The sequence below is a fragment of the Cavia porcellus genome, unplaced genomic scaffold (assembly GCF_034190915.1).
Source record: "Cavia porcellus strain 051 isolate PalLab524CR breed Dunkin Hartley unplaced genomic scaffold, mCavPor4.1 scaffold_1, whole genome shotgun sequence".
NCBI classification, from domain to species: domain Eukaryota; kingdom Metazoa; phylum Chordata; class Mammalia; order Rodentia; family Caviidae; genus Cavia; species Cavia porcellus.
Genome location: NW_026947484.1, coordinates 105,282,478 through 105,295,902, shown reverse-complemented (window position 1 = coordinate 105,295,902; position 13,425 = coordinate 105,282,478). Strand labels below are relative to the sequence as shown.

Below are 13,425 nucleotides of genomic sequence, written 5' to 3'. Positions count from 1 at the left end.
TACCTCTTTTGGCATTGTAACTGATTGTGAATATGTTTATATGTTTCCCTCATAATTCAATGGCATATAATTTTAGTTATCGATTCATCTATTGTTGGACATTTTTAAAAAGAGTGGACACCTGAAAACATATACGTGAAGATGAGTATTTCAGGAAAAAAAGTGGAATGGTTTGATAATCAAAAAAAAAAAAAAAAAAAACCTGGAAACACTTGAAGGGAATTGAGGTTTAATGAAGAAGATATCTCAATTTTGTTACTTGGATTATAAAAGACATTCTAACCAAATGCACTCTTGAAATATTTGAAATGAAAGAAATTTTGTGACAGAGAAAAACTGAGCTTTACAGATTTCATATTTATCTTCTTGAGCTGGTTTCTAGCAAATCTCCTGGGATGATTCTTGTAAAATGTTCACTGACACCACTATTATACAAACAGTGATAACTGGACAATTCAGTTTTTCTTCCTCCTCGGTGCCTACAAATCATTAATTTTTCTACAAGGTTATATTTTACAGAAAAACATGTTTATCACCTACTGTGCTATCTAGATACTAGTTTGAATGTTATACAGACTTAAGTTTAAATCTGTGTATGAATCAATCACATCACAATTGACTTACCCTTTCTGATATACCTGCTTCATTATCTTTGGGGTGGAATGAAAACATTTAGAAAGGAAGAATACCGGGGGGATTGAAGAGTGAATTAAACAAGTGGTGGTGCAGTGAGTTGCTGTCATCAGCCCTCTTATCTCCTTGTTGGAGACATCATCCCTTAGGGAAAGGAGGCAGAGTTTTCCTGTCATTTTTCTTTTTTTTTTTTTTTTTTTTTTTTTTTTTTTTTTAGTTTTATTTAAGAGGAAAAAGAGAAAAACACAAAACAAAACAAAGCGGTATAAGGGTACACGTAATACAGAAATACAAAAAAAAAAAAAAAGTAAGAAATCACCTGTTAATAGATTACATATTATCATCTTAGAAAAAGTTGCTCAAATCACAGTATCAAAGAATACAAAGTGGACATTCAAACAGAGAGACTGCAAACAGCTGTGTTCAATGATCCAAAAACATTAATATAATCAGCTATTTAACACCCCTAAACACACTTGCTGTTATATCAGTTAGAGCTCTTTTTTTTCCCCTCTCTTTTTTACAACAAAATTTACACATTTTGGATTTTATTACTCCTTAGTTCTTATTAATTTTTTTTGGGGGGGGGAGAGAATAAAGTCAAATATGGCAAAGCAAAGCTGTCAGTCAAAACCAAGGATAGACATAGCACATGATGTAGAACAGAGTACAAGGTTATCAACAATGGTTATCAACATTGTCTCTTGTTTCCTTAAAAAGAATTGTCTATCTCATTAGATATTATAAAGTTGGACAAAACAGTAGACTCTTTTTGATTTCCTATTAACTTGTTTTGAAGTCCTGTAATACTCCCACGATCTTGTTTTGACTGATTAGACTCTGTTCCATTCTGTATGATAGTATCAAGTTTGAGGGTATAGGCAACTACTTTGAAGGCAATAAGATTCATTAAGATGCCCATTCTTGTTTGACTAGTGTCTCCTTTGGAAGTCCTGTAATGTTTACAATGCCTAAGTTTTATTGGTCTTGTTCTCTACTGTTTTGTCCAATTTCCTGTCATTTTTCAACTCTTAATAGAACAAAGTTGCCTCAATCCCACATTTCATAGTAGAAAGATAAAATTTTACACATTAAAACAGGGCATAAGAAAAACTTGTATTTTACTGGTTTTAGTAGCATTAATTGCACACATAATTTTATAATTCATTTAGCAGTAAAACTTTATTCTTGTTGTATAGTTTAGGAAATAGTAAGACTAGATCCATTCACTCACAGCTGAGTTGTCCAGAATTGCCAAATAAGTTGATGTTCAGGGCCATAGAATTAAAATTGCCTGAACAGCTGAAAAATTTGTATCAATAACTGCGTTTTAAAAATAATGTCTAACAATAATTACTGCCACGTGAAACGAGTTATCAGTGGATTAATTACTTGCAAATATCACATTTAGTGACACTTGATACCTAGTGAATCAATATTATGCAAGAGATTATACTTGTAAATTTATTAATTGATCATAGTTTGTCTTAACTCACACTCATCCTATGATTTGCCATTGGACCAACATTACCTAAGTAACTGTAACTTGTAATTTTGCTGATTGGTTATAGCTCTGTCCTACCTTCAACCTGCCTTAACTATTGGATTTGCTCAATAAAACACCCTTGAGAAGCAGCATTGGTAAACAACCCACTATCCAGGATCCCCTCTGTCCCTCACAGACAGAAGCTTTCTTCCTCTCAGTAAATTCTTACTATTCATGATCTTCATTGTTCCTATAATCAATTCCTCAGTTTTAGAGATCACAAATTTGACATTTTGGACATCTAGCGGGCTGAAGAGTTTCATTCCCCTATATCAACATGATGAGAATTTTAACCCTCTGTGTCACTGTATGCATAAATGGAGGCCTTAGAAGGAAACTGAACTGTGAAGCCACAGGATTCAATGTTAATAACATCAAACAGTGTCCTTGCAACAGGAAGAGACTTTGTGCTCTGCACCCCTAGGTTGAGGATACTGTGGGGAGGCTGGGCTCTGAGTCCAGGAGCAAAGCCCTCTCTGGCATCTGATGTTATTGGTGTACTGATTCAGGAATTCCAGCCTCCAAATCTATGAGAAAATAAACATTTGCTATTTAAACAATCAAGGCTGGCATTTTGTTACGATGGCACAATCAGACTATGACAGTATGTGTGCATATGTGTGTACATTTATAAAGTGGACTTACAAATTTTAGGGTGATTGTAAAATCTTACTTGATATTCACAAGCACAAAAAACAGTTTAAAATTTATTTCATTCAATAATAGACTTTATATAAAATTTTAGAAAGTAATCATTTGATTTTTTGTATTTAGCATGCAGTACTTGAAACTTACATATTAAAATTTATGCAATTCATTGAGAGGTCTTTAGCATCTGATATAACAACTATGCTTGTTCCTATACCTAGTAAGCATTTCAAATGTCCCCCACCCTCATCTGCTCCAAGACAGAAAACTATATACATGCTTTCCTAGACTCCTCTGAGTCTCTGTGAAACACTTTGGTTAATTTATGACTCCTTCAGTCTTTGGGGAGCTTCTGGAAAGTCTTTACCTTTTCCTGATAACAGGGAGTGACATTTTCCCAGATCTTCCAATTCATTTTCTTTTTAATGCAAATACAATGGTTGATGCTTGTGGCTTTCTTGACACAACAGAGAAGAACGAATGTAAATGACTGATATGAAAGAACTACCACCTTTAGCAACTGAATGAACTCTGATGCACCCTTGATACACATAAACACACACATGCACAAACACACAGAGAAAGAAAGAAAGAAAGAAAGAAAGAAAGAAAGAAAGAAAGAAAGAAAAAAAGAAAGAAAGAAAGAAAGAAAGAAAGAAAGAAAGAAAGTAAAAAAAAAAAGAAAGAAAGAGCACTTATTTAAGCCACTGGAAGTTCATACTCTGTTTTATTCTGTTTTATGTAGTCAAACATATTCTTGAGCAATCAGCACAGTGTATATCAAAAATTTTTGTTTGTCAGGGTATAAACATGAAAAGTGTTAGGTTTTATTCTCAGCACTTTATAGAGTCTCACGGCAATGAGAAACCGGTAAAGAAATGATCAGAAATATCTATTTCTCTAAGATGAAGGCCTGGTTTTAAGGAATTATCAAAAAAACTATCACATAGAAAGAACAAGGAAGAGAGGTGTTGCTGAGAATGGATGTCTAGGGGGGAAAAAAGAGAATTATTTCATAAGAAAAAATGATGGAAGGACAGTTTATCCTCAAAGGTCTTTGCCTATCTGAAATATTTTTTTCTTTCTTCAAAATATGTCTTTAAGCCATCACTCCTCTCCCTTTGACCCTGGTTCACATTGCACTCATCTGCGTGGGTATCTTCAGAGGCTTTTTTCCCCCCATTAATCCTGTCCTCAAACCCATTTTTTGCTAGAATCTACAGTGCTCAGTTTAGAAGAGATCAATGTCAGTCTCTGCTCGGGTTTGGGCCTAGATACCTAATCCTTCAAATGGGTGCACAGTGAAGGCTCAAAGGAATGGGACACAGTCTTTAGGGCTTCAGGAGGAGTGAAATCCTTGGCAGTGCTCCTAACCCTGCTAGCTGGCAAACCAATTCATGCTAAGCAGCTAGTATTTAATCAGAACAAGCAAGGAGTTGAGTGGACGATGGAGGAAATCTGAGCATGATCTGGGGAGGAGTTCAAGGACACCTCAGAGCAACAGATGATGCTAATTAAGGAAAACTGTGCAGAAAGTCTCCATGTAGCCTCACCTATGGCCTATCTTGTGCCCTGAGATGTCTCAGTTCATTCATTTCTGGGCCACCCCACAGCCCAGCACATGTTCAACACTCTCCAACACATCTACTTCTTTAAATTTTACATTAGTCTTTAATTTCACTTCAAGTAAAATGCAAGCTACCCTACATAACAGGTGTCTAGAAGGTATGAAGACAATATAGAAACTGAGCCAAATTAAACAACCAACTAATAATCCTTTAAATATAAGCCTGAATTGTCTGAAGTCATAAATGCATGAGCTAGCTACATTATATATTCAAAATCTTGACACTAATGCTTTGTGAAGAGCAAACAACTTGAGTGCAAGACCTATTTATTTTTATTCTTTTGAGAAATGACTCCAAGGAAACAGAAAGAGGATGAAAAGAGAAAACATTCCTGGACCAGTTAATTTGAATAGCATTAAGGTCTCATTGTGTGCGATAGAGGAAAATGAATCTGACACAGTTCATTACAGATTTAGTGAAATAGTATCATGCAGGTTATAATAAAAACTTGGGTCGTATACCAATATTGCAGAAACCATTTATGTTAAAGAAAAAGCAAGAACTCCCCGATGTAATACACATCATGATGCATGTTGGAACAGGAAACCTCAGCTATTAACAATTGGGAACACAGAGAACAAAATACATAACTCATGACTTTATGTAGATTCTTTGCTTTTTCAAAGAAAACTCACATTTTTACTTTCACCGGTAGAAATGTAATAAGATTCTTGAGTGGTGAAAATGTAGTAAAACTGATTTCAGTGGAGTAATGTGTATGTCTAAGTGATGAAACTGAACTGAACCTCTGAGGAGGCTCTCATACTGCTGTCTTGGTTCATTGGTGTTTTTGGATATGGGATTAAGAAACAATTAATACACTTTTGTGCTTTTTGATTATTGATGAAATGTGTAAAAGAGGACTAAGAATTGGAAAAAGGAACTGAATACACATAAGAATATTCTGAGAAGTTGAAAACACTTATTAGAAATGTCAGTATGATAGGTCACATATTATGAAAGTTATCAAGACCCCCTAAAATTTGTATTATCAAGAATGTGCTAGTTTCATGTGTGTATATATCTATCTCTTTGTGCACACAGTAAAAATATTTGAATTTTTTATTGACTGCAGGATTATGTCTTTCCTGCATGACACCCAGTCTTTGCACTTAAAAATTTCTTGTTCCAGCGGGAGAAAGGATACCCTTGAACAAAAAGCATGAGCTCAACATTCATTAATTCAGGTAATGATACAATTACTTAAAGAAAACAATACTAATTATATTATTTTTAGGTATTAAGGGTGGTTTCCTGGAGGTGATACTATGCAAGTTAATGTTCAAAACTGAAATAAATTTATCATTATGTTTAGCATGTATGTTAATAAGGGAACATTAATTAAAGCATATACTACATCATATAATACACATAACATGATCTTTTGGTAGTGCACTTTTTTCAAATAAATAATATTTAATTTATAATTGTATTTGGCGAATTGCCAATCTTTCAAAGCATACTGCTAACATAGTTGGATGATTATGCTGATATCTCTTAATCCAAATATAATCTCATTTTACATTAATTTCTGATTTGCAACTACTATGTGATTTATATAACATACATATATAGTGAAATTTATTTTATGATTCAATCAAAGAAATACAATTTCGTTAAATGAACATACAGTTTACTTGGTCTCCACCTTTAAAATATTTTTATGCATTTGCATAGCAGTATAATAAATAACCATTAAATTTCATACTTTTGCTTCCATCGCAGTTTAAATTGTGTCCATTACATTATTGAGGGTTTTTTTTTGTCTTAAAACACACAAACAAATTAGTGTTTTAATGCAGAGCAGTTGTATGAATAAATCAAGGAACTACATATTTACTTTACAGCAGTGAAGTGCTTCCATTATTTTGCTTGTGCATTTAGTCAGACATATTCAGGAACAGCAGTGCCCAGCTCCGAGCTCCACTTACAAAGAGCAAGCACTGTGGCTACTCTAACCCAAATGTAAAGGAGGCACAATTGATGTAAAGGGAAATTTAGAAGGAGTCACCTAAAATTGATTCAGTCTCCTAAAATTAGGCAGCCATCTGACCAGTCCCTGCCATTACTAGTGAGATTACAGAAATAACCAAATGTTGTTAAATTCTTAAGGCATAGATTTAATGAGAAGGCAGTCTTGCAATCACCAGTGAGCACTTTGTTCCCAAAGGACATGGAAAATAAGCAATTGTTCAGACTTAACGTTTCAATTAAGGAGATGGAAGGAAATCTGTTGTGTGAGGCAGTTCAAGATGAATAAAGAGAGAATGTTTTATAGTGAAATACAGCAGCTGAAAAGCATGGCCACTTGTGTCAAATTCAATCTATTAACTGCAAATTTGATTGGTATGATGTTGCAGGACAGAGTAATAGACGAGGTGATGAGGTCTTCAGAGTCATTACAGAACTGAAAGAATTGAGATGAGCTTCTTTGGTGAAGATGAAGGGATTGTAAGTCTTGTTTTTAGTTAGCTTAAAAAGACAAAACTGCCTACAAGATCTGACACTTGTGCTAAATGAAGGCAGTTTTCTTCTCTTCCCTTTTTTAGTTCAAGTTTCCTCCCTGGAAATTGAGAACAAATTATTGTTAAGGACTCTACAGTAATTTGCTGCCTTTCTCCTGTTTAATTCAGAACTGTATAACTACAAATGTTAAATCCACCATAAGTAATTACAAGGAATTATGTGACAGAATTTTCATTGTGCAAAGTAATTTTGCATAGTGGAGACAGAAATGGAGTCTATGGATTTTGCTATGAAAACTAAACCCAGTCTCTAAACAGGTTAACAATAGTCCAGATAGCAATTATCATTAATATAAAAGTATACATTGCCATAAATAGGAAAGTTAAGAAGTGGTAGTTAGTGAGAAAAAAGTTTCTGGTATGACTGGATAATATTTAAGAAATGATTGAACTGGGGTGACTATCAAAAAAGAATAGCAGTGAGCATGGTAATTTGAACAGTGAATTACCTCCCTTGTATCAGATGACTACCTAAGTATTCAGCAAGGGCAACAGAATGGAAAAGTTTCAAAATTTTCCATGGTAGAACAGAAAGCTTGATTTGCTAGAACTCAGAAACTTACTAAATTGTCAAATGACAAATGCTACAGGAAACATGACGTATGAGATAGTCATAAGACATTTACAATACCTACCCTTCGGAAGCCACTATTAAAGTGAGAAAGAAAGACATATTGGCATCATCTCTTTTTAAGAGTTTGCCAAATAAAGAAAAAGAAAAAAAAAAAAAAAAACTTTTTGCCAAGTAAAGGCTGAGACAATAATCTTCGTGAATTTAGATTTGCAATGTTTGAATTTTTTGTTGCTTTTGTCTAATCTTAAGTAATTATTCTACATGACCTCTTCTTGGTACCTAGTAAGTATTAAACAAATATTTATCAAATGTTTGAGCAATCAAATGAAAAAGGAAACATCAGTCTGGTTAAAGGGAAAATACTTTCTTTCCTTTGGGTGTGCTATACAAACTTTATATCATCAATGCAATTAGTAATAAATAAATAAGCCCACAAAATCTTACCGTAAATTTAACATTTTATTGTGCATATACTAATGTATTAATATCTTAGTAATACTAGTAAACATAAAAAAGGGACTAAAATAAATAATACAAGTTTTAAATTTTTCTTCTCATATATATTTTTGAGTGTCTCCTGGGCTTCAGAATATCACTGCGTTTTCAGGGGTTAAATGTGGGTTTTTGAATACCAGGAACCAAACTCAGGGCCTAGCCCTTGCCAGGTGGGTACTTGTGCCATTGTGCTATATCCCCAGCAAACATGATTTTAAAAATGTTAAATGATTTAATATGTCGATGTAATTTTTTTTTTTTTTTTTTTTTTTTTTTTTTTTAGTTTTTCAGACAGGTTCTCAGTATTTAATTCTTGCTGTCTTGAACTCACTACATATGCTAAGCCGGTCTCAAAATGATAGCTATCTTTCTGCCTCAGCCTCCCGAATGCTGAGATTACAGGCGTGTGTCACCGCAGTTGGCCTGTCAGGATAAATATAAATGGCACTACATAGTGCAGTTAAACTTAAAATGACATGATTTTTTCTACAATTCTGAAAGGGAGAGTTAGCAAATCACATATAGAATGGATCATTATAATTGTTGAATGACTGGAAGAGTTATGGATAGTTAATAGTTACAACAAAGTCCCTCTTAAAGATATTTTGAAAACAAAGTGTTTTCCAATTTATTTAATCTTTGAAAACATTTAAACTTTAAAAAAAATTGCTTGCAGACCTCTTGGAGCCTGTTTAAATATGTAATATGCACAGAAGACAATATAAAAAGTGAAATATGTCTTAGAATTTTAAAACAATATTAATGAAATTATACTTGTTTAGATTTTACCTATTGAAATTTTCTTGTAAAAAAAATCTGGTTTTAGCAACTCGTGATTCTCTCCAGGGAGCTGGAAACAATATGGCCAGAATGCTGATAAATTATATTATAAAATAATATGATTACTATGTATGAATTATCATCTATATAAAAGCCAGGAAACTGCCCTGGAACTTCATAAAAAAGAATACCCCAATAATGATACATTTTGATGGTTTGAAGAATCACTTTGAAAACCTCTCCTTACAATTTAGTTCCCATAGACTTCTGCCATCTATTCTGGAAATCCTGCTTCACTTTTATCGTGTGTATTGGATATCACAATACTTTTCAGAATAGTTTATAGTTAAACATTAAAGTAGGCTGGCAGGAATTACAGTATGCCTCAAAAATGGAGCCTGGATTCTTCCCAGTAAAGAATCCTCAAAATATTCAAGGACAAATAATAAGAAACAAAACCAGCAATTTCTGGTGTTTCATATATATATATGCAAACAAGCCACACAGTCAACTTTCAAGCCTGATTGATTTCTGTTCTTAAAAGCATGATGAGAGCAATGCACACAGCCAATTTATAGTAAATATTTATTACTGTAAACAAGATGAATTAAAAAACCCCCAGGCCGTGCACTCTTACACAGGATTCAGTTTCATCGCTAGCAGTTGTTTTCCTTTGATCGGCATTACTTCACACAACACAATACCCACGGTATGGTCACAATTCTACCACCTTTACCATGAATAATTTTCAGAAATGAGTTGTCATAATAAACTCACAAAATCTTTCTCTGATTTTGGCTTTAAGCATGCTGGTATATGTTTTTAAGCAATTACTGTGACCAAGAATCAGACTAGACAACAGTCAGACTAGAAGCTAATATTTCCAGTGTCAAATATGTGACAACAAACTAGGCATGCTGTGATGCAGCGGAGCTCTTTTCCATTGAAAGGTCACAATCTGTTATCCTAATACAAAATAGATGATGATTAGTGCAACTTACCAGGTGTCCATAACAGAGGAAAACCCTAGGCTACTTCTTGGACCTATCCTTATCAAAATGGCACTCCTTTTATTGAAATATACTATGTTTGTGACAATAAGACCTTGATATAGTATGCTATATTTCAGAAATTTGGCTTTTTATGAAAGATTTTCCCCAAATTTTCACCTAAAAATGTATCATAAATTTATCAACTACTGTTTTAAAATGTATCTGTGTTTTCAATTGCAATGACAATTTTTGTTTTATTGGATTTGTTTTCATTATTATTTGAATTTTAATAACCAGTGTGCTTAAATGAAATTGAGATTATTTCAATGGAGAGGACAATTTATGAGTATCCAATATCCAAGTCATTGTTGTTTAAATGGCATCCCTTTAAAGTGGGGTTAGCAATCATTCATGCTTTACAACAGTGAGTGCTTCAGAAATTCACAGATCATAGTGGTTAAAGAAGGGGGGAATATTTAACATGAATCTTCTCTAAGTTGAGTTTAGGAATTCCAGGTCCAAAGACCTTGAAAAATACAGTCTCTGATTTTATAGTATAAAAATATACTTTTAATGTTACAATATAATGTTAAAATACAAAACAATTTCCAATTGCTGGTGAAAACTATATTTTCTAGTTTTTTTTGATTGAAGAAATTTTGCATTCTTCTCATGTCACTTTAATATACAACTTCTTGTGGCTCAGGCCTGTAATCCCAGCATTTGGGAGGCTGAGCTGTGAGCATCATTGGAGTTCAAGACCAGCTTGGGCTACAAAGTGAGCTCAAGGCCAGCTGAACTGCATAGTGAGACCCCATCTCAAAAAAAAAAAAAAAAAAAAAAAAAAAAAAAAGACAAAAAAATAATATACAACTTCTTTTAATCTGTTTTCAAAAGTATAGTTTGAATTTTCCAGGACATTTAACATAATAGAAAAATTAATAAATATATGAATTTTTTAAAAAACTGAATGCATATCCACTGTGTGTGTGTGTATATATATATGTAATATAATTATAATTATATATGTAATATAATTTTATATTACATATGTGGAACTGCTAGAGTAAATCCTATAGCTAGAATGTTTTTCAATGACTTAGTCAATGCTTACTTTTATATCAAAGTAAAAAGTAAAAAACTCCCTAATTTTTAAAGTATTGACATTTTATACAATAACTTTTTGTTTTGTTCCAGAAATGTAGCCGATAATTTCAATTTTCTTTTAATTTTGGGTGATATAATAATTTGCATTTTTTAAGCCTTAGAATTCTAACATATTACCAGTAGTAGTACTTGCTTTTTCTTTTAAAATGTGACATAAAACTTTTGTATTTTCTGTGTTTGACAATATTGGTCAAGGAATATATTTTAAATATCAATCTTAATTGTTAAATCTTTATTTAATTTTATGTTTGTTGTTTTATATAATGGATAAGCAACATTATTTTGAAAAGCATAAGATTGATATCTAGATAAGTTTTTCTGTTTTCATATTTATATCCCTTATTAATGACTTTAAAACAATTAAATAGGAATTCATTATATTCTGCTTCTCTGAAATTTGTCCTTTCTGAAGCCAATAATTCATAAATTAAGAAAACTACAGAATTTGCATTATAAGATTAAAATAGCTGATAAGAAATCCCCTTAAATAGCAATGGGCGGCAAAATTCTTAACATAAAACAACAAAAATTCATTATCTCACCATTTTGTAGTGTAGAAATACAAAAACAACTTGTCAAGCAAGGTCATGGTCCCTCTGAGAGTCATGGTAGGTTCTTTGCCTGTACCTCCCAGTGGTAAATTTCAGTCACTGGAGATCACTGTGTTGTAGTTGAATCAGTCCAATCTTTAATATCATCATTACATGCTGACGTTTAAATCACCTTCCCTCTGATTATGTTTGTTTCTATGTAAAAACTTTCCCTTTTCATAACATCAGTCTTACTGTATTAGAGCCCACTTAAAGAGCTTATTTTAACCAGACTACCTATGTACTAAGGCAAAGTGATTTTATACTGAGCCTCATTTCTGTGTTGAGCTCTACTCACCAAAGGGGTGCTATCAGAAGGTGAACTTTTGAAGGTGATGATGACGTGAGACAGAGTTCATTACTGGACTTAGCATCTTTATAAAGTTGACCTCCCACATAGCTAGCACCTTCCACCACATGAAGATAAAGAAGGCACTGTCTCTGATGAAGCAAGCCCCTATTAGACAACACCACAGCTTTCATCTTAGGGTTCCTGGCCTCCAAAACTGTAAGAAATGAATGTTTCTGTGTAAATGTAACCTGATTCAGGGGATTTGGGTGCATATCAGTCAAACTGATTAAGAGACTCTAAACACTTTATGACTTAATATATGCACATTTACAACTAAAAGGTTTGAAACTCCAATATATCCTTCTTGAGTGACATAATCAAATAAATGACAAGGATTGACTGTGATATCAAAGAGACGAACACAGCGTTTTGGTGCTGCTCAAGGAGGGGTCCACATGGCACTGTTTTTGGCTACTATCATAACTTAAAAGAAATTTCCTCAGTGCTTGGAGCTCTTGGTAGCCTGCAAACTCCTTGCTGCAGGAACCCATTTAGGCCGCACCAATCTGGATTTCCAGATGGAGCCAAAAGGCCAAGTAATTCGATCTACACCATAAATGAGAAGTAGCAGTGAGAGCAGCTTCTGCTGGCAGCCTGAGCCACAGTGGCCACAGAAAATCCTGCTGACCTAGGAGTCATTTCCCCTAGGAGCCCCAGCAGGGGCCTGTGCCAAAGTTCACTGGATCTACTCCTATAGCTGAACATTCGCTAACCAGATCCAGGCAGCCCTCTGCTGTCATTTGGTCATTACTGATCCCAGGGAGACCCACAGTCCCTCATATCTTACGTCAACCTGCCGACCACTGCTCAGGTTAACACAGATTATCCTTCATGTTGGTGAAGTGGACACCGCCATCCCGTGCAACAATAAAGGAGCTCACCAGTGAGTTTGGTGTGCTGGATGCCCTCATGGGAGTGCTGTGCATGAGTGGCAACATCTCACGCAAACACCTGTGGGAAGTCACGCCTGATCTCTGCCTCCACAGGTATCCTGAAGAGATTGAAAAAGAATGAGCTGCTGCTGAAAAGATGGTGACCAAGGAGGAATTTCAGGGAGAATGGACAGCACCAATCCCGAGTTTGCTGCTGCTCTGTCTGAGGCTGCAGACTGGTCTGAGGGCATGCAGTGCCCTCTGTGCCCATCCAGTGGGTCTCTACTGAGATCGAAGTGCTCAGGTGGCCACAGAAGACTGGCTTGCAGGCTGCACTACAGGTAACTGAGTGGAGAGGAACCACTGCCGAGAGGTCTTGAGGTGTTCTGCAGACTCTTCAACAAAGCAGCAATAAGAGTGATGGAAAATAAAGCATTAATTTCTAAAAAAAAAAAAAAAAGATGATAAAACAATAATCTAGAAATCACAACACATCCTGAGGACAGTGAGACATAATTTCTAACAAATATTAAGGTTACAAAGTAGGAACTAATAAAATAAAAGACAAAAAAATCAGCATAAACAGAGAAAGACTACCTCAAGAATTTCAACAAAACTAATTA

General features: G+C 34.2%; 1 pseudogene; it reads left to right on the top strand.

Moving 5' to 3' along the window:
• LOC100716124 (small ribosomal subunit protein uS2-like) overlaps nt 1-13,182 on the top strand; it is a 40,722-nt pseudogene extending 27,540 nt beyond the window's left edge.
• Nucleotides 13,183-13,425: the final 243 nt, after the last annotated feature.